General features: G+C 35.4%; 1 pseudogene; it reads left to right on the forward strand.

Annotated features, from left to right (window-relative positions):
- Positions 1 to 20798: 20798 nt before the first annotated feature.
- Positions 20799 to 21761, forward strand: LOC149849255 (very-long-chain aldehyde decarbonylase GL1-9 pseudogene; annotated as a pseudogene).
- Positions 21762 to 22074: the final 313 nt, after the last annotated feature.

Below are 22074 nucleotides of genomic sequence, written 5' to 3' on the forward strand. Positions count from 1 at the left end.
CGCCGGATTCCGATCCGACTTGCCGGAGTGGTACAGCTCCGACCATAGGTCAAAACCAGAAAGTGTAAAAAGAAAAAATATTTTCCTTACTGTCCTCTGTCACCCCATAAAATTTGGGAAATTTTTATGGAAACTTGATATCCAAAATCCCCTTTAGAATCAACATTTTAGGCAAAAATCACAAAATTTAGGGTTTTTATTTAAATTTTCATGTTTAAAAATACAAAAAAATTAGATTTTAAAGATCCATTCTGTTTTTAGGGTTATGTTAGGTGTCCATGCCAAATTTGGTTTAATTCCAAGTTCATTTGCTCCATGTGTTAGTTTATCTTTAAATTCAGAAGCGAAAATCAGTCGAAAATCAAGTTAAATTTGATATTTTATGATATTTTCGCCATTTTAGGGTTTTTATCATGTACATAAGCATGTAGAATCATATTAGGGTTAATTTCAATCTCCTTTGTATTTCATATTTTTCAATTTTGCAAAATTTATTTCAGAAAACCCTGGTTTCAAGGCCATAGTCTTGTTATCGGGGGTATTTTAGTCATTTTGACCTAAATTTCGAAATTTCAATTTCTAATTCTCCAAAATTTCATGCATATAATCATATTTTATCATATTATGTTCGATTTATTTCATTTGATTTTCAAATTTTCAAAATTTACAAAAATTCTTTCTGAAAACCCTGATTTCAAAGTCATTAGGGGTATTTTGGTTATTTTGACCCAAATTTCGAATTTCCAAGTTTATTTTCAAAATTTATTCATTATTTCTCATGTTTATATCAAAGGGGGTATGATTATGGGTTTATATCTGAATAATATCTGATAATTTCCCATATTTTCGGATAAATTCAGAAAAACCTACATTTTTGTGCTAACATTGTTTTCTAGTTTTGCAGGAATATTTAAGAAGAAGATTTTATTTTCTTATTTTATTTCAATTCAATGTAAAATCAAATGTAATAATTTGGAATAAGATTTACATTTTCTGCTTAGAATAGGACTGCATTGCATATAGTTTAATTTATGCAAATTTCAATATGTGATGTATGATTCATGCACATTTATTTCAAAATCACTATGGTTGACACGAATGGCACGTGCACAAGCTCTTATGAAGTTTATAAACTCGGTGGGATTCGTATTTATGGCTATAGTCAGAATACGAAGAAAACCAAGATTTATGATCTTCATATTAGCCACATTCAGCCTACACACTTAGGCGAACATCAAAATGCACTGCATTTCTCAAAGTTTTAAAAGGATTTTTCAATTCCTCAATTGAAATTCCCTTTTTAAATTCATATTCATTCATTCATATCATTCAAATTGCATTATTCTCAAATTCATTTTCCAATTTCAATTTTAGAAAATTCAGCTTTCTCAAGAATTTCCAAGTCTTTCTCAGGATTTGATTTTCTCAAAATCCTGAGTTTTCAAAAGAGATTTCAAAGCATTTCCCAAGTTCAAACCAAGATTTTCCAATGTTTTAAAATTCTCAAATTTCAATGTCTCAAGTTTTCAAAAAAAAGATCAATTTTCTCAGATTTCTCATTTTCCTGAGAATTCAGTTACTTGAGAATCTATTTTCCATTTCAAAAATCCTTTTCCAATGAATTTCTTAGATTTTCTTAGAATTCTCAAATCCATTTTCTCAGAAAAGCAATTCCAAATTTCAAAATTGATTTTCCAAAGTTCAAATTTTCCTGAGAAATCACTTTCCAATGCAAAATTCTGATTTCCAATAAAATTCAATGATTTTCCCAGGAATTCCATTTTCAAGCATTTTCCAGTCTTTTTCTAAATGCATTTCAATTTTCCAAAGCAAACATCATATTTTCTCAAACTTGCATTATTTTCAAAATTTCATAGCACAAGCCTGATTCTTTGTGCATTCTAGGAAAAACAGAGCATAATTTAGATATTTGAGTCGAGTTAAAGCACATAATTGGTCCTTGGTTCAATTACCCCTCGTAAAGGCGCCATGAACGGTTGAACCTCGTACCGACAGGCGGATCCCATTCCACGAAATTTTCCCGCAAATTTTCAAAACGGAGGCGAGTAATTTTTAAAACCATTTTCAAAACTTTGGTCGAGTTTGACTCGCGAAATTCGTTTCTCTCTCGCAAGGGAGGAAAAAAATTTTGCGATGATAACACGGGCCCGGGTCGGGTCCGGACCCGACCCGGCCCGGGTTCGATATTTTTTTTTTTAACGTGGGTTTTACATCTTACCCTCTTAAAAGAATTTCGTCCGCAAAATATCATTAAAAGATTATCTGCAATAATCTAGTTCTTAGTTAATCGTTGTTAATGAGGATGCACTATATGTGTGAGTGATGTGAAACACGCATGCTATTAAAGTAGTCAGGACAACACATAATAAATTCCTGAGAAAGGTTCGAAGCCAACAACTCGATCAAACAAAAATGTGAGTGATTTTGTTAATAATTTATGTCTTCGCAAGAGTTTATTTGGAGTCACAAAAAGGGTTTGGCAGAAGACTGTAAGAATGTTTATTCGTCACCTTCTACTAGATTCGATACAAATGAAGAGACACAATGAGACATTGCTCTTGTTTGTTTACGATCCTTGAACGGGGGTTTCTGTACTTTATCATAATCAAGTTGTCGTTCGTTACCCTTACTATTTCTAACAGTCTCTATATCTGAAAGAGCCTTAACTTATCCTCATATCTCAAGGCCTTGCGCGGCCAGTTGTCCTATCTTCGCTTAAGTTATCATTCTTAGAATGGCCCCAACTTTCATAGAAGACAAAAACATATCCTTGTATCAAGATCTAGATTCAGTAAGGATCTGATTCTCTAATCTAAAACCAGTATATAATCATGCTACAACAGAAAGCCAAATTTTAAGATTCATAATTGGCTATATCAAATGCTCTCAGAAGAGCATCCTAACACACCATAATTCTCTATGAAATCAAAATCTACAAGTTCCACGCTAGATCACTTGGTCTAGAAAATGTATGACCTCACAAGGAATTACCGCCCTAGATGGTTTACCTGGTCTTGGACAAATATACTTCCTCACAGGAATTCACCGTCTTTGCGGCTACCCGATCTTGAACAGTGTACTTCCTCACAGAGATTCACCACTCTAGTCGGATTACCTGATCTTGATCATACATGCCCTCGCAGAGAATCATTTGCGGACAAGGTCCTCAACAGGTACTGAAATCAATGATACATGCATCAAAACAAACGACCACTCTCAGGGTCGATAGCCACCAATAATGGGCAAAAGAATATATATATATATCATCAATATGCATCATCACTTTATCTCATATGGTATATAAATCAAAAATCACACCTTCACCAATAAGGTTCGATGAATCATAGTTTACTATTAAACTTAAACATATATCACATACTTTCAAAATTTGAGGTCACATGCATTTCAATCATATCATACAAAAGCATATTATCCTATGCATTATATCATTGCCACCAGGAGTATTGCATTATCCAAATCTAACCTCAAAGCATGAGTTCTATACAATGTGATCATGTATATATCAAGAATCAACTAAACCTCATGATACGTAACTTCTATGCAGTTCGAGTTATGCACACATAATTCAAGCCATATATGCATCTAAGACATTCAAATCATTGCACCATCATATGCATTCACAATTTTTTTTTTTACATCAAATCACATCGTATTCAACTACTTCAGCGTGAAACACACGCACGAATCTTCTGTTATGACAATGAAGCCATACATGATACTTCAAGTACAAGATTTTGATGATGAGCAAGTGGAATCAACTGCATTTCAGCTAAGGCTATGAAGAAATTGAAGAATTCGATGAAGAATCTTTGAAGAGTAGTGTGCAAATGTTTAATTCATTAAAAGTCTTAGATTCTTGTAAAAGCCTTACTTAGAGTGCATATTTAGGTTGCATTTCACCTTAAAAGTCTTTAGAAAAACTTTTCTAAAAGAACCTTTCATGAAAATCTTTTTAGAGAACTCTTTTCTTAAATTTTCATGTTTATTAGTCGACCAATAGACTTACCAGTCGACTAAACCTTTCGTGCCATATTTTCTAAAAAAGTCATTTTTGTCAAATTAGTCGACCGAAGGTTTTATCAGTCGACTGGACAGAATGTCTGTTTTCTGGAAAATTAGCAGCAGTCGACTAATGGTTTTATCAGTTGACTGAACAGAACATGTGTTTTCTGAAAAAAATTTAGCAGCAGTCGACTAATGCTTTTATCAGTCGACCGGACAGAATGTTTGTTTTTTAGAAGATTTTAGCAGCAGTCGACTGAAAGGTTTTTCAGTCTACTGATGATATTATCAGTCGACTAATTTTTCTCTAGTCGAATAAATTTCAAAAGTTTAGATTTTCAAATGACTCGATTAACAGATCAGTCGATCGACGATAACTGTCAATCTACTAATAACTAACTATTAGTCGACTAACTGATGTTTCAGTCGACTAATTTTGCCGTTTTCCTGAAACTACAAAAAGGCGTGTGTTTTCATTTTTCAAACGTTTTGATCATTCAAAATGGACTGTTTTGACACTCTTTCATACTCTCAACGTATGGAAAACTTTAACTATAAATATGAGTGCATTTTACACTAAAAAACAACAAGAATTCAATTGATTTGAATAATTTACTTCTTGCTTTTCACTCCTATTCAGTCAAGTATTTGTTTTCTCACTCACTTGATATTTTCACTTCAGTTTTTCACTCAAATCCCTTTGAGAGATAGTGAATTCGTGAGTAGAGTATTTCAACAACCTCAAAAGCCAATTGCATCTCATTCGCATTCAAAAGAAAGGCTCATAGGTTGTATTGTAAGTTGTTACTTATTTTCTGTAAAAAAAAGGGACTCCTTGGTTTAAAGGAGTTGTTTGCTTTCAGTAGGGTTGTTACTGAAAGTGGGACCGATTTTGGTCTGTGTGATCTTATAGTTAACAAGGTTGATAGTGGAAATCTCAAGCGGGTTTTGCTTGGGGACTGAATGTAGGTTTGAATTTCAAACACTTCTAACAATCTGTATATCTCCTTTATTCGTGGATGAGATACAAACTTTACCATGAATGCATGAACCTGGTTTCTAGCCCCAATCCAGCTACACCCTGGCTTGTTTCATGACATCCCTAGCTTTCATCAGTCTCCTTACTTTGACAGTTTCACACATATTGTTTGAGGAACTTCTCAACATCACCCAGATGACCCTGTATGGCTCTATGCCTATTCTGTACACACCCCATAAGCCTCGCATCCCATGAGACCCGGTCATGCTCCTTCATTCTCTCAAAATCACTGGATCGGATATAATGCTATCCATCAATACGCAAGGGAATATATACGAATCAAATAAAAAAAAAAAGAATCACCAGATCTACCACACAAAACAGGTTTTAAGAAAATAAAAAATGAAAAGATAAAAACAGGAAACCAATAACCTCAATAGAAGACTAAGATCAAAATATACCGAAAACAGAAAAGAAAATGACAAATAATAAAAAAAAGGGGGGAAAATCGCAGGAAAGGAGAATCAAATATAGGAATACATAGATTCCGTCAATGTCGCAAGGTGTAGGTCAATATTGCTAGAGGCAAATCGACATTACAGGTATTGCTTCTTGGTGAAAGGTAAAAAGAAAGCATGGAAGAAGTAAAAAAATATAACGAGTACCCAATCATGACAGAGGGGTGTAGATGAAGAAACTTTTACAAAGAGAAAGAAACAAAAGGAAAAGAGCGATGAACTAAAAAAAAAATAACATGAAACCGAAATAAAATGGAGAGGGAATACCTATTGTGGCTGTCGCAGAATAAGAACAATGGGATCGAGGCTCCTCTTCTACCGTGAAGGGCTTTTAATACGGATTGCGATGAGGAGGCATCTCGAGAAGTTGTTCTCTGATTCTTGCAAGGAAGACCTCAGAGGGAGGAATGAAGAATGGAGAAGAGGTCGGGTGGAGGGGTGAAGAAGCGGTCCCCTAAAAGAAGCCTTTTGTGCCTCTTTTAAAGGTGGATAAGAAGGGTTTGGAGGTTTTGAAGTCTGTTAGAGATGAATGGAGGAGGAGGGAAATGGGCGATGGAGGAGAGAGAAAGAGAGAGGCGAGAGTGAGGGAGCCGCTTTCTTTTCGCCTCTTCCTTGTTTACAAAGGTTTTTCAAACCCTAAAACAAGCTTTTACAGAGAAGCCCCTTGGATTTTCAAGATTTTACCAAGAGGGGCTCCCCTTTAAAGAAAAAAAAAACTTTTAAAATCATTTGATTTTCTTGTAGCTTTTCTAATTTTTTGGTTTTTTTTGTGTTATTTTTCAATTTTTTTATATTTTTAGAATAAAATCCTAAAGTTTTACGAGAAACCAAAGATCAAAACTATTTTTTTTGTGTTTTTGTAAAAATATTTACAAAAGGTTTTTTTTTTAGAATTTAAAAGCTATTTTGAGAAAATTTCTTCAGAAATGGGTTTGGATCCGGATTTTGAGGAAATATGGATTTTAAGTACTAGATTCGGATCCGGAATTAATTGTGAATGTACCAATATGGAATTTAATTCAGAAAATCTGAAGAATGACTGAAATTTAGCTTTGAAATCGTTTGATTTTCTCATAAGATGGAGTCAGGGGCAAAAGGGTCATTTTTGCAAATCTTTGAAAAATTTGGGTGTTCACAGATGCCCCTCTTTGCTACTAAGTCGGTTGAAAGCCGAGCTTAGTGGAAAAGATAACACTCCAAATTTTAAAAATGCCCCAGTCAGCAGATTTGAAATGGGTGTGGAAGAATTATTTTGAAAAATATGGCTCTTTAGGCTTAAAACCTTATCCTGAATGGTTTTGGGGAGACAAAATCCTTGAAGATGATATGATTGGGTAGAAGATGAGGAAATCGTGATGGGACTTTGGATGAAAATTCCAAAATGGTGGAAAATCAGAATTTTGATCCGGTCTCATAGGTGAGACAAAATACTCTTTTTGGAATAATTCAGGTTTAGCCTTTAACCTGGATGGGACGAGGATATATCAAAAATGAACTAAATGAGGAAAGAAATACATGAGAACCTTGATGGGACATCTTTGGAAAAGGCCTCATGAATTGAAGCTCAAAATATGATCCTATCCTGAATGGATATATGAAGCATGAATTCCTCGATGGGAAGAACTATGATGGGACTGGAGGAAAATATCTCGTCAAAACGAGGAATCTCGTCGAAACGAGACTCAGGTTTAACCCAAACCTGAAAGGAAGATACCTCGTGAAGCGAGGTTCCGGGTTAACTCTTAGTCTGAATAAGAAATCTACCATACGGGTTTCTCAAATGGAGAAACCATAATGGGACCTTCAGAACTTGGACGAACAAATCCGAAAGGGGTTTTACGAGAAGAGAAAAATATAGGGTTCCCTAAAGCTTTGAAAAGGAGAAGAAATTGGGCGCCTCATTGCTGAGACTGAAATAGCTTTTAAAGTAAATGACCTCTCGCAGATGGTTCAGGTTTGACCCTTATCCTGAGTGGGGGAAATCTACCATACAGATTTCTCAAAAAAATGGAGAAAACACGATGGGACCTTCGGAATTTGGATGAACAAATCCGAAAGGGGTTTTTGCGAAAAGAGAAAATATTGGGTTCCCTAAAGCTTTTGAAAAAGGGAGAAGAAATTGGGCGTCTCATTGCTGAGACTGAAATAGCTTTTAAAATCAAATAATCTTTCGCAGATGGTTCAGGTTTGACCCTTATCCTGAGTGGGGGAAATCTACCATATAGGTTTCTTAAAAATGGAGAAACCATAATGGGACCTTCAGAATTTGGACGAACAAATCCGAAAGGGGTTTTTGCGAAAGGAGGAAATATAGGGTTCTCTAAAGCTTTTGAAAAGGGGGAAGAAATTGGGCGTCTCATTGCTGAGATTGAAATAGCTTTTGAAATCTATGATCTTTCGGAGATGGTTCAGGTTTGACCCTTATCCTGAGTGGGGGAAATCTACCATACAGGTTTCTCAAAAATGGAGAAACCGTAATGGGACCTTCAGAATTTGGACGAACAAATCCGAAAGGGGTTTTTGCGAAAAGAGGAAATATAGGGTTCCCTAAAGCTTTTGAAAAGGGGGAAGAAATTGGGCATCTCATTGCTGAGACTGAAATAACTTTTGAAATTAAATGATCTTTTGCTGGAAATTTCAGGTTTTGACCCTTATCTTGAGTGGGTCATCCATACGGAATTCTTCAATGAGAAAACCGTGATGGGACAGGAAGAGATACTTCTATCAGAGACAACTCTTTTGGAAAATATAAACAACACTAGGTTGCATCAAAATGGATATTGAATGTTTATTTCATTCTTGGAATAGCTAGAAAATTTTGCCAATAAAATAAAATTATAGCTGATTCAAACGCTTGGAAATGTGCACGTATGTGCAAAAGATATTCCCTTATTTACCTAGAGTATTTCCTCCAATGAGGTTAACTCCTCAGTTCTAAGAGTCAGATTCAAAATTTTAGCGCTGATGATTTTCTTCAAGGAAGCTATCCATTTCCTTGATATGAGAAGAGAAGAAATATTCTTAATTTCATAAAAGCAAGTAATGAAAAGATATTGATAGAAGAATTTCGCATGAGAAAAGATGACTTCTGGCAACTTTGACAGTTTGATATCCGGGCGTTTTCCCATGATGATCCTTTTGCACTCTTTTTGAGTCATTGAACTTTCTTAGGTTTTTTACGTCATCTTTCATTTGGATGTATTCTGACTTTTCTCTCTTTTTCAAGGAAGGGTACGTCACAAACTCCTTCACCTTGGAGATGCTCCGATCCTTCTTTTTCTCAGGGATTATATATGATATTGGCTCAAAAGGATAGTAGAAATCAAATATCTTTTAGGGTTTGTCGGTAGGTTCATCACACTCGCCTTCATCTCGACGGTGATCTGAACTTTTCCTAGAAGGATCCTTCACAAACTCCTTCATCTCGGAGATGATCCAAATCTTCTTTGGCCCCGGAGGTCTGCTCGCATATTCGTCTTCATCTTGATGACAGTTGAGGGATCCCTTTTGCGAATATTTGATTGTAACTTTAAACGAATGAGAAAATATGGGTTGAGTGGATTCTTTCTATAGCTCGAGATATTTCCACTGCCTGATGGCCAGAAAGTCATTTTAAAACATGCGTCATAGCCAAAATCAATATCAATTCACTTATGGCTTTTCAACATCATTTAAGATTTCTTTCATTGATCATATCAAGGACATTTCTTACATCCTTTTGGTTGATCAACATGAAAAGATTTGAATTTTACCGCTTTTTCGCAAAAAGTTTCACCTTTTGGAAGGAAATACTAGAAGTAATCTGAGAAAATTCTTTTTGTGCAGAAAAAATGTTTTTAGCAAATTGGCAAAGTTTTAATGAATTCTTTGTGAAATAATCACTCAATATAGATTTTGATGAGATCTTGAGTTGCAATCTTTTGATTTTGGAAATACATGACCAGCAAAAGCTGGAACATTTAAAATACATGACCAGTGAAAGTTGGAACATTTGAAATACCTGACCAGCGAAAGCTGGAACATTTGAAATACCTGACCAGCAAAATGCTGGAACGTTTGAAATACATGACTAGCAAAAGCTGGAACGTTTTGAAATACATGACCAACGCAAGTTGGATCCTATGAAGATACATGACCAGCGGGCTGCTGGATCTTTTGGAAATACATCAGATTTAAGTCAGATCTTGAATTTTGTAAAAGGAAAAAATTTGATCAGAACACTGAATTTAAAAGGTTACTGGCGCGAGAATCAGATTTTTCAAATGAGCTCAACATATGATTGAAAATTTTGAGAAATAACCAGTGCGAGGACTGGGTTGTGAAGATGAGCTAGGAAAGTAAAATTTGATAAGAGATTCTGAATTCAATGGACCATCGCATCCTAACTGCATGTGGTCTATTTTCAGAATTTATCTCCTTATCCTAAACCAGGAAGGAAGGAAAGAAATACCTCGTTAGCAAGAGGCATCAGGTCTATCCCTTAACATGAAGGGGAAGAAGGAAAGAAATACCTCGTTAGCAGGAGGCATCAGGTTTATCCCTTAAAAAGGGACACAAAAGGATTTTTAAAGAGAATAAACCTGAATCTTTGAATTTTGGAAATGGACTAGCCGGAAGGCTGGATTTTGGAAGAGGGTCCCGCCTGGCAGTTGGGGTTTCTTTGAAAAAGAAGAGAGTCTGAGTTGGGACTTGAATATTCAGAAAATAAAAGATAAAGAGAAGACCGAGTTTTAAAAACTTGAATTTCTAAAGAAATGATTGATTTCCAATGCGAGGGTTGGATTCAAAAGGAAGTCCTGGTCGGAACTCAGAACTTCAAATGAAAAAATAATAGAGGAAAACCCGAGCTGGAACTCGGATTTCTAAAGAAATGATTGATTTCCAATGCAAGGATTGGATTCAAAAGGAAGTCCTGGTCGAAACTCAGAGCTTCGAACGAAAAATAATAGAAGAAAACCTGAGCTAGAACTCGGATTTCTAAAGAAATAATGGATTTCCAATGCGAGTATTGGATTCAAAAGGAAGTCCTGGTCGGAACTCAGAACTTCGAATGAAAAATAATAGAGGGAAAACCCGAGCTGAAACTCGAATTTCTAAAGAAATGATTGATTTCCAATGCGAGGATTGGATTCAAAAGGAAGTCCTGGTCGGAACTCAGAACTTCGAACGAAAAATAATAGAGAAAAAACCCGAGCTGGAACTCGGATTTCTAAAGAAATGATTGATTTCCAATGCAAGGATTGGATTCAAAAGGAAGTCCTGGTCGAAACTCAGAACTTCAAACGAAAAATAATAGAAGAAAACCCGAACTGGAACTCGGATTTCTAAAGAAATAATGGATTTCCAATGCGAGGATTGGATTCAAAAGGAAGTCCTGGTCGGAACTCAGAACTTCGAATGAAAAAAAATAGAGGGAAAACCCGAGCTGGAACTCGGATTTCTAAAGAAATGATTGATTTCCAATGCGAGGATTGGATTCAAAAGGAAATCCGAGTTGGAACTCGGAACTTCAAGCGAAAGAATAGAGGGAGAAACCCAAGTGGAAACTCGAGTTTTTGACTGAAAGTTTTTAATCAAATAATTGAGTTTTGAAAACTTGCCAGTGCGAGGACCGGACTTGGAATTAAGAATGACCATTTAGAGGACTGAATTCATTTGTAAGCAATCTGATTGCCCCCTTATCTTGACTGGGGAGGAAAATAAAATCTGAGAAAGAACTGATGAGAAGAGATAGAAATTGATGGAAGTTTTGACAAAAGAGAAGAATCAAGGAAATTTTATGGAATTTTATTTTTGTAAAAGAATTCTCACAGGTAGCATTGTTGCTCCTTATGAGGGGTTTCAGGATTATCCCTTATCCTGAATGGGAAAGAAATAAAATTTAGGCCAAAGTTGATGAAAAGCTTTGATAAAGATTTGGAAGTATTAAAATTTAATTAAGAAATAAGAAAAATTGGATGAAGAAAAAGATTTAGCAGAGATTAATGAAGCTTTAAAAGAGAAAGACATTCAGGACTATCCCTTATCCTGAAGAAAGAAGGACCTCGTAGGATGAGGTTTCAGGTTTATCCCTTAACCTGAAAGGGGGGGGGGGGAATAATAAAAATAATACCTCATTGAAAGGGAGGCATCAGGTTTATCCCTTAACCTGAAAGGGTAATTTTGAAATAAGAATTAATAAGATTTAAAAAAATGGATGAATAATTAAAAAATAAATAAAATTGATAAAACTGATAAAGATGGATAAACAAAAGGTTAAAAAGTTGAGAAAAAGAGTTTGATCTTGCCTGCATGTGGGATCTTTAAAATGAGAGAAGAAGATGAGAAAATCATTTTTGGAAAGAAAGATTAACCGCGAGAGCTAATCTTTTGAAAGGGGATCATTCATGAGAGATCATCATGAGGGTTAATTTTTTGAAGCAATGATTTGAAAACCAATTTTTAGAAAATATGACCAACACGAGGGTTGATATTTGAATGTAATGATTTGAAATCAATTTTTAGAAAATATGACCAACACGAGGGTTGATATTTGAATGTAATGATTTGAAATTAATTTTTAGAAAATATGATCAACACAAGGGTTGATGTTTGAGTGTAATGAAATCAAATTTTGGAAAATGAGATCAACACAAGGGTTGATCTTTGAATGTAATGGTTTGAAACTAATTTTTAGAAAATTTGATCAACACAAGGGTTGATCTTTGAATGTAATGAAATCAAATTTTGGAAAATGAGATCAACACAAGGGTTGATCTTTGAATGTAATGGTTCAAAACTAATTTTTAGAAAATATGATCAACACAAGGGTTGATCTTTGAATGTAATGAAATCAAATTTTGGAAAATATGATCAACACAAGGGTTGATCTTTGAAATGTAATAATTCGAAATCAATTTTCAGAAAATATGATCAACACAAGGGTTGATCTTTGAAATGCAATGATTTGAAATCAATTTTTAGAAAATATGGTCAACACAAGGGTTGATGTTTGAATGTAATGAAATCAAATTTTGGAAAATGAGATCAACACAAGGGTTGATCTTTGAATGTAATGGTTCGAAACTAATTTTTAGAAATATGATCAACACAAGGGTTGATCTTTGAATATAATGAAATCAAATTTTGGAAAATGAGATCAACACAAGGGTTGATCTTTGAATGTAATGGTTCGAAACTAGTATGATCAACACAAGGGTTGATCTTTGAATGTAATGAAATCAAATTTAGGAAAATATGATTAACACAAGGGTTGATCTTTGAAATGTAATAATTCGAAATCAATTTTCAGAAAATATGATCAACACAAGGGTTAATCTTTGAAATGCAATGATTTGAAATCAATTTGTAGAAAAAATATGATCAACAGAAGGGTTGATCTTTGAAAAAGGTTGTAATAAAATATTTGAACTAAAATTTTCATGATTTTTAAAAGACCCTCGTAGGTAATATCATTTCTCTCATGAATGATGTCAGGATTGTCCCGCATTTTGAAAAAGAAATTTAATGCCCCAATATAGCAAAAAGAAGAAAGTATTGAATATCAAAGATATAAAGAAAATTGACATTTCATTGATAAGCAAAAGTCGATAACAGAACTGAATATTTACAAATATTTTAACTAAAAAGAAGTCACAAAGACTGAGCTGACTTGCCCTTACAAAGCGACTGACAGAAAGGGATGAAAGCGAAAAACTTTTGGCATTCTCAATTCTCGGATTGGTTTGAAAAAGGTCCGGTTGAAACTGCAGGCTGCTCTTCTCCTTCCTCTGGTACCAGAAGCTCTTTATCAATATAGTCTTGCACAATGTTTTTGAGGACGAAGCAGCGCTCCGTGTCATGCCCCCTCGCTCGATGAAACTTGCAAAAGCGATTCTTCCATTTCCCTTTGGTGACAGAAGGATCATCCTGCTTTGGGAGCTTGATCATTTCTTTCTCGAGCAGGTATTAGAGAACTTCTTCGATCGACTGACCTAGAGGGGTAAGCTGACGATCATAACCCCAACCTTCATGCTTTGCTTTCTTCGGCGTGTTTGGCTTCCGCTGAGCACTGTCCCCTGTCTGGCAACTAGACTGAGCTTGCATGTTTAGGAGATCCGGATGCTTTTCTCCTTCATTTTGGACAAAGAGATTTTTATCAAGGCAATCCTAAATGATATTCTTGAAGATGAAGCAATGATCAGTGTCATGCCCTGTTACTCGATGGTATCCGCAGAACTGGTCTATATATTTTCCCATGATTGTGGAAGGGTTGGCGGCTTTTAGGAGCCTGAGTAATCCACTAGACAACATGTATTTGAGGACTTTGTCGAGCGGCTCATCTAAAGGAGTAAAACCTTGACCCTTGCTCCAATCCTTGCGCTTTGGTTCTTCTTGCTTCTTGCCTTTTTGCTGAGAATTGTATTGAAGAGGTCTATCATGGTTTTCATAATATTTCCCAATCTGGCTTTTATGCTCTCTCAAGTTGCTGCCCTGGTTGCCTTGATTGCTGCCCCTGTTGGCTTTAGAGTTTCCTGCACTGATGTGGCTGTATTCAGTCAGGGGGAAGGTGACAGGTGCCTTTCCTTCTGTGGGAGCTTTTCCGCAATTGGCTTCAGCTTGTTCAGACAATATCTCAACCATCATCTTTTTGAATAATTGGTATATCGCGGGATCGATCTCACTTCTGCTGTCCTGAACTCCCTTTCTGACAAATTTTTGAGAATCCATTCCTTACTCTCTCTGCTTATAACTGGGATGTTAGAGCAGTGTAATCTCTGAGCTTTGCCTGACTCAACTGATAGCGCCGATGCTCGCTGTAGAGCATAAATGGGTCTTTTAGAAAAGATCTAGGAAGAAATTTTAATAAAAGAGGAAATCATAATCTGAAAATGAAAACATCCCATTACGAGGGATCGGGTTGTCACCAAAATTTGCGACAACCGCACTGTTTTTCTGAAAAGGATAAACAAGTAAAATGTGAATAAAGATAAATTTTGAAAAAGACATATCCTGACAAAAGATGTTTTTATTGAAAAATGAGGGTAAAGAATAGAATATAGAAAAGAAAAATTTTGAAGAATTGCAGGCAGGATAAAAAAGAATTAGAAGAAATCAAGAGAAGAAAAGGAAAAATACACCTGGGTTTTAAAATAAAGAGGAAATTTTGAATAATATATACCCAGGGTTTTGAAAAATATAGGGAATATAAAATATCATACAATCATAGATATACAAACAAAGATGCACAAACAACACTCCCAAGAGGCTGACTTTAAATACAATATTTTGGAATGGCTTGTAGGACCTTAATCCTAACTCTAGGGTTCAGATCATCTGATTCCAATCAAGATACGCCGATATACTCAAGCCGAAGCTCGAAGTACGTGGCATAGAAATATTCCTTCGGTTCTAAAGTAATGGCTTCCCAACATCCTTGAGCACCTACCGATATACCTCGGACTATGGCCCTTAGGTATGTGGTAGGGGGGCGCGAACCCAAATAAGTGGTCTAGTTGTGAGGCTCTCTCCCGAACTATGGTTCAGTGAGACAACCCAGCAACGTGAAAACCGAGATAATATAGGTAGGGAGGTTTTCAAAATATGTGCAACATGCAAGAAATCAGATGGCTCTAATGCAAGCCCTAAAGAGATAGATTAAAATGAAGAGAAGCATACACTTGCATACACTGTTTTGCATTCAATCCCTAGAATTGAGGAGAGTTGTATTTCAGACCTAAGTCTAATGTGAGCATGGAATAATCTCCTCAATATGGTCTTACCAAACCATACTTAAATCCTATATGCAATGATGTCGGCTTAGGATAGAGTCTAGGCTCCTAAGGTTTGCATGGAAATGAGGCTGACATATGTAGAATAAAGACTTAAATAATATCAAAGCAAAAGAAAAAGGCATAATTCGACCGAACGGAGACCTGTCCCATCACGGTTGCCAAAACTGTGATCATCGTAAAATTTTTCCTCTCTTGTGATTTCTCTCTCTTCCTTCTCTTTTCCTTTCCAACCTTTATTTCCTCCTTTTTGAAGGGAGAAAATAAAAGGGCAGAAAGAAAGAGAGAAGAGAAAAGAAAAAGAAAAAGAATAGAAAGAGGAACTCTTTTGCGGGGTCTCACTTGACCTTAATTTTGAAGAAATTTTAGAAAATAACTCGCCTCCGTTTTTGAAATATTTGCGGGAAAACTGGGAGACGGGATCCGCTCGTCGGTACGAGGTTCGACCATTCCTGGCGCCTTTACCAGGGGTAATCGAACCAAGGGTCGAATTCATGCCTTTTGCTTTGCTAAGAAATTATCTAAGAATTTATTCTAAGTCTAAATGCACAAAGAATCATGCTTCTGCGAATGCGAAGATGTATGCTCTTTTTGAAAATGATTTAAAATTTTCCAAGTGTTTCTGAGATGAATCTGATGATAGAGTGAAGAAATGGTTTCTAACTTAGAACTTAAGATTTAAAGTTCTAAGTTTTTGGAATAATCAGAGCTTTGGAAAAATAGATGTGGATTTTTAAGAGAAATGATTTTGAAGCTGAGATAAAGGAGAAGGAAGGAAACTTCAAAGTCATAAATGGATTTTGAATTAGAATAAAGATGAAATGGAATTGAATTCTAACTTTTGAAGTTTGAAATCGGAATGAAATGTGGGAAATTTAAATAGAATTTGAGAAATAGAATTGATTTGAAAGTTGGAATTCAAGATGGAATTTGAATCCAAAGGTCTAGATTCTAAATAGAGTTCAAAGTTGAATTTTGGACTTAGAACCCGAAAATGGGAATCAGATTTGAAATCTGAGATAAAAATGGAATTGGATTTAAGATTTGGAATTGAGAATAGAAGTTGATTTGACATCTAGAACTTTTTAAAATGGAATTTGAATCCAAAGTATGGATTCTAAATAGAGTTGAGATTTTGAATTTGAATTCTGGATTTAGAATCTGAAAATGGGAATTGAATTTGAACTCTAGGATCCAAGATGAAATTGGATTCTGAATTTTAAATGGAATTGGATCTAAGTTTTGGAATCCAAGATGGATTTTGGATCTGAAGTTTGAGATCCAAAGTAGAATTGAGTTCTGGATCCTAAAATGGATTTGGATCTGAAGTCTGAGATCCAAAGTGAAGTTGGATTCTGGATCCTAAAATAGAATTGGATCTGAAGTCTGAGATCCAAAGTGGAATTGAATTTATACTTGGAAATCAGGATCCAAGTTGAGATTTAGGATCTAATTTTTTGATTTTTGGATTCTGAAAAGTCCAAATAGGACCTTTAAAGATGGATCTGGGTTTCGAAAACCCATATTGAATTTTAAAACTTTAGGAGGATTTAGATTTTGAGATTCATAACCAATCTCAAACTGTGATTGAAGATAAGAAGATAAACTTGATGTTGATTTTGAGAATGAATCAGAAATTTCAAAGTTAAATTTGAACTTTGAAACTTTGAATTTTGAATTGAATTGGAATTTTGAATGTAAAATGATTTTTGAAATTCCAAAGTCAAATTGGACTTTGAAATTGAGATAGAATCAGAATTTTGAATATAGAATGATTTCTAATTTTCCAAAGTCAAATTGGACTTTGAAATTGAGATAGATTTGGATTTTGAAATAGAAATTTGAAGAAAAAGATGTTCAAAATCACCTGGGTTTTTGAAAAGAGAATTTTTGAAGATATGATGCAATTCTATCCTAAATGATGAATGACTTTAAAGAATTTTGAAATTGGATTTTGAAAATCATATTTCATTCTTTACATGAATTGAAAATAAGATGGAAAATATAATACATCCTTGACTATGGTCATTGAATGTATTATATAATAATCTATATTTAAATTCAGGTGAAGAATAAAACATATTTTGTACTTTTTATAGAGTTTAAAATGAAATTAACTCTCAATATACCCTGACTATGGCCATTGGTATATATTTTGAGCCAATTTTAAGTTAAACTCTAATAAAAGAAAGAAATATTTGAAAATATGCTGATTTTGAAAAGGATCCAGTGTGGATCCAGTGTTATTTTATAAAAGATAAAAATACTAAGTCTTGTCTACATCCCAACTATGGCCGTTGATGTAAATCATCAACTTAGGATTAATTTACCTCTTACAAAATGGTGCACGTGTCATTCGTGTTTCATCATTGTGAGATTTTAAAAAATAAAGGCAAAAATGCATGAAAAACAAGTAATTCATGATATTTACAATGCTCATTCATTCTACCTAAAACTGGAAATGTAAAGAATTCTCATTAATAGCTGGCTTATTACAATGAGAATTGATATGATAGAATCCTAATCTAAGAGAGAAATCAACATTTTCCAGAGATTCCTGCAAAAACACTTGGTCAGTAGAAGAAAATGTCACCTTGATTTCAAAGATGCAAAATGAGAAGCTCGTGGGGACATATGAAAAGTAATATATGCCTATATACATGTATATATATATATATATATATATATATATATATATATATATATATATATATATATATATATATATATATATATATGTGTGTGTGTGTGTGTGTGTGTGTGTGTGTGTGTATACATATATATGCGTACATATTCATTATGGCTTATATGTAATGTAGATGAAAATATGCCAATCATGCACATGATACAATTAGATGGTTTAGGAAATGGCAGGGAAATGATGCAGTAGATTCCTAAAATGATGTTTATAACAATGCAACGGGGAGGGTAGGAAATGTTGGACAATGCAAGGAGATGACAAGATGCATACAGATAATCTCGGATGATAATTAAGATGGGTAGTGACAATCATGTAAAAATATTGTGAAGTGTAAGTAAAGGAGTGGTTGACAATGATATGGTATTATTGTATGTGAGAGGTAATGAAGTGGAAACACAAAACGTGTATGGATATAAGGGCACTAATTTTTTTTTGGTGGTAATTAGTGCAAATATACAGCAGTGATGTGCACAGGATGTGCACCAGCTGTACACACCGTTGTAAGTGATAGCTGCAAAATAAAGTGATAGCATTGTAGGTGATGTATACCAGCTGTGCACAAGATGGAAGGTACCAAAGACAATGGGTAAGTGACTAATGTTATTTGCAGGTGAAATGTGACTGAATGTGGAATGTAAGGTAGTGGAGATGTGCTTGAAACTGTTGTGTTATGGAACCATAAGGTACTCTGAACACCCCAAATTTTTCAAAGTTTTGTAAAAATGACCTTTTTGCCCCTAACCCCGTTTTCTGAGAAAATCAAGTCATTTCTTCAGATTCTCTGAATTAAAGTCCATATTGATATATTCAAAATCAACTCCGGATCCGAATTCAGCACTTTAAATCCATATTTCCTCAAAATCCGGATCAAAACCCATTTCTGAAGAAATTTTCTCAAAATAGTTTTTAAATTCTCAGAAAAATTCCTTTTTGTAAATATTTTTGCAAAAACACAAAAAAATTAGTTTTAACCTTTTCTCACAAAACTTTAGGATTTTATTCTAAAAATACAAAAAAATTGAAAAATAAAGCAAAAAACCAAAAAAATGGAAAATTTCAAGAAAAATGAATGAGTTTAAACTTTTTTAAGTCGATTTTTGCTAAAAAAATCATTTTTAAACCATTTTTATGAAAAATTTTGTTAAGGGAGCCTCTTTTTGGAAAAATCAAAAATTTTCACAAAATGAACCCTTCAAAAACCTCCCTTTTTCCTCTCTCGCCCAATTTCTCTCAGGGTTCTCCCTCAGAAACCCTAATCGCCTACTTCACGGATGGCTTCCAGCCGCAACAACCTCCATTCCTCCTCCTCAAACCATCCATCGCCCGAACCCTCCTCCTCCGCTCATCTCTAACTGCTTCCTCTTCCAAAGTTTTCTTTTCTTTCTTTAAAAAGGCACAATGAGGAAACCCTAGGGCATCCAGCTTCTACCTCTCCATGTGCCTCTCCTCCTTCGACGATCGTCTTCACCCCTCCATCTCGACACTTATTTTCCTCTGCTTCTTTCCTCTTTCTCCCCTTTTCCTCTTCTTCTTTCTCTTCTGATTTCTCTGGTTTTTCACTCATTTGGCTGAAGGAAGCCAATCATCCCGGTAGCAGAACCAAAGTAGGAAGCCGCCCCCCCCCTTCAACCGGATCGCAGAGCCTCGCCTCCCTTCTCTTAATCGAAGATTAGACAAGTAAATTTTCAAGGTAGAACGGAGGAGAAGTTTCCCCCCTCCTCCAGGATTCCAAGCGAACCAGGTAAATGACTCACCTCCCTTTCATTTCTGGTTACCTATCGTATTTGTTCTTAATTTTCATAAAGTTTTCCTTCCTTTTCTTTTATCTTTATTTTCCATGGGAGCTTCGTATTATCACTTTTTTTTCTTTCTCTCACAATTTCTACCTTCTGCATATTTTATTCTGTTCATCGGAGGCAACCCTATACCATTAATCTGCCTATCGCAGCCTCAATGGTACATGTTGCTATAGTGACATCGCTCCTAAAATGTTTACTGCATTTGGGGCTACAACAAATCATATGTGTGTTATTTTCCATTAATTTTCTGTTTAAAATCCTGGATATATTGTTCAAATATACTTGATCATCTTTCCAGTATTTTATTTTAATTCATTTCCTTCCGTTCCTGAGATTTTGTTCATCGCATTTTCACTAAGGGCTGCCATTGTTTTGACTTCAGCAATGTCAAAATCGGCCATCGCATTTTCAGGCCTTACTTTTATCTCAATATGTGTCTTGATTCAATGCATGATTGCAATTCATTCATCGGGTCTAATATAGTTTTCTCTGTCTTTTTTTTTTTTTTCATTTCCTTTGGTTTGTGTTTTCTTCTTTTACATCTGTAGTTTTTTTTTTTTTTACCACCCTCATGTGATCTAAACTTCTCATTTTTCCATTTTTAATTTCTTTGCATCATCACACTCCCATTCGTGGATTGAAGACATAAACCTCAGACCAAACCTGTTACAAAAAAAATAAATAAATTGGGTGTTGAATCCATGGCCAAAACTCGATCAAAGTTCCATTCCAGCGTCAGATTGGGTTTCGATGGAGGAAGCCTCAATCAAGCACTGCACCCACTAACCTATATATGTGGTCTTGGCCACAGATGAATACCCAAAACCCAATTTCTGCAGGAGGGACTTTGTGAGTCTGTCTGATCCCCAGCGTCTTCTGTACACACACATCGTCAGTTTCTCTCAGAAGAGAACTATGGTGCTTTGTGAATTCGCCTTCATTTGAAGACACCCACCCTCTCTTTGGGCCTCTTGGAATAGTCCCAGGATGGTGTTTTGGGAGGGGTATGTGAGCGATGAGTCCATGGGGACATTTGCTCCCATTGTGGTCTATTGGCTGTATGCCGGAATGTATCAAATGTTGCCTCCGTTGGATCGGTATCGGATGCACATCAGGAAGGAGGAAGAAGACAAGAACTCGGTGCCACTTTCCTCGGTGATCAAGGGCATCCTTCTTCAGCAGCTGGCCCAGACAATCGTTGCTCAGATGCTGTTCTCGGTGACATCAAAAGCAGGTTTCATAGATGACCCAGTGCAACCATCTTATCTTGTCCAGTTATTTCAGATCCTAATAGCTATGTTTGTCATGGATAAATGGCAATATTTTATTCACCAGCTCATGCACCAGAGCAAGTTCTTATACCGTCACATTCACTCACAACACCACAAGTTGGTTGTCCAATATGCAATTGGAGCTCTATACAACCACCCCTTGGGAGGTCTTTTGCTTGACACTTTTGGAAGGGCAATGTCATTTCTATTTTTAGGAATGACTACTCGAACTGCAGTCTTCTTTTTCTGCTTTGTTGTTGTTAAGACAGTTGATGACCATGGTGGACTTTGGTTATCAGGCAATCTATTCCATATGCTTTTCCAGAACAATACTGCCTATCATGACATCCATCATCACCAAGGTATGTCCTGCACTCCCTTAAACATACAGTAACATTCTTTTTCCCTTTTGCATATACTGTAGCATTTTGCTGATGTAAAATAATCTTTCTACAAACATGCTGTTGTCTTTTTACGCTTTGGGATCCTTATACAAATGCAATAATTTTCCTTTTCTTTTACACATGTTATAGCCCTTTTAGTATAGCCTTTTTTTAGTGCAGCATTTCACCGCCCAGTCCCTGTCTGCTACACAGTGATTATATTCACCTGTAGCATCATTTACACTGCCTTCACCGCTACAATTACCTACAACAACCACCACTTCCCACCAGGTTAGGCCCATTTCTATAAGGCTGATCACTAGTGGTAGGTCTTGGAGAAAGGAAAAGATTACAATGTGAGGTTTCCTTGTTACTGTGGGTTATAACTAGCTTTAGGTCACTGTGTTGTCATGTTTTTTTTTGTCCTATGGTTTGGGTGTCTGCCTTCTTACTGATTGCAGAGAGCAGAGTATTTTCTTTTTGTGGTCTAGGTAGCATACTGTATCATAGTCGAAGTGGAAAGGAAGCTTTTGTTCAAAAAAAATAAAAATAAAATAAAAAATGAAGTAAATAGTCTGAGTTTGTTAAGATTATCTAGACTGGGGATAA

Source organism: Nuphar pumila, chromosome 1 (assembly GCF_984573655.1).
Source record: "Nuphar pumila chromosome 1, dmNupPumi1.hap1.1, whole genome shotgun sequence".
Taxonomy (NCBI): domain Eukaryota; kingdom Viridiplantae; phylum Streptophyta; class Magnoliopsida; order Nymphaeales; family Nymphaeaceae; genus Nuphar; species Nuphar pumila.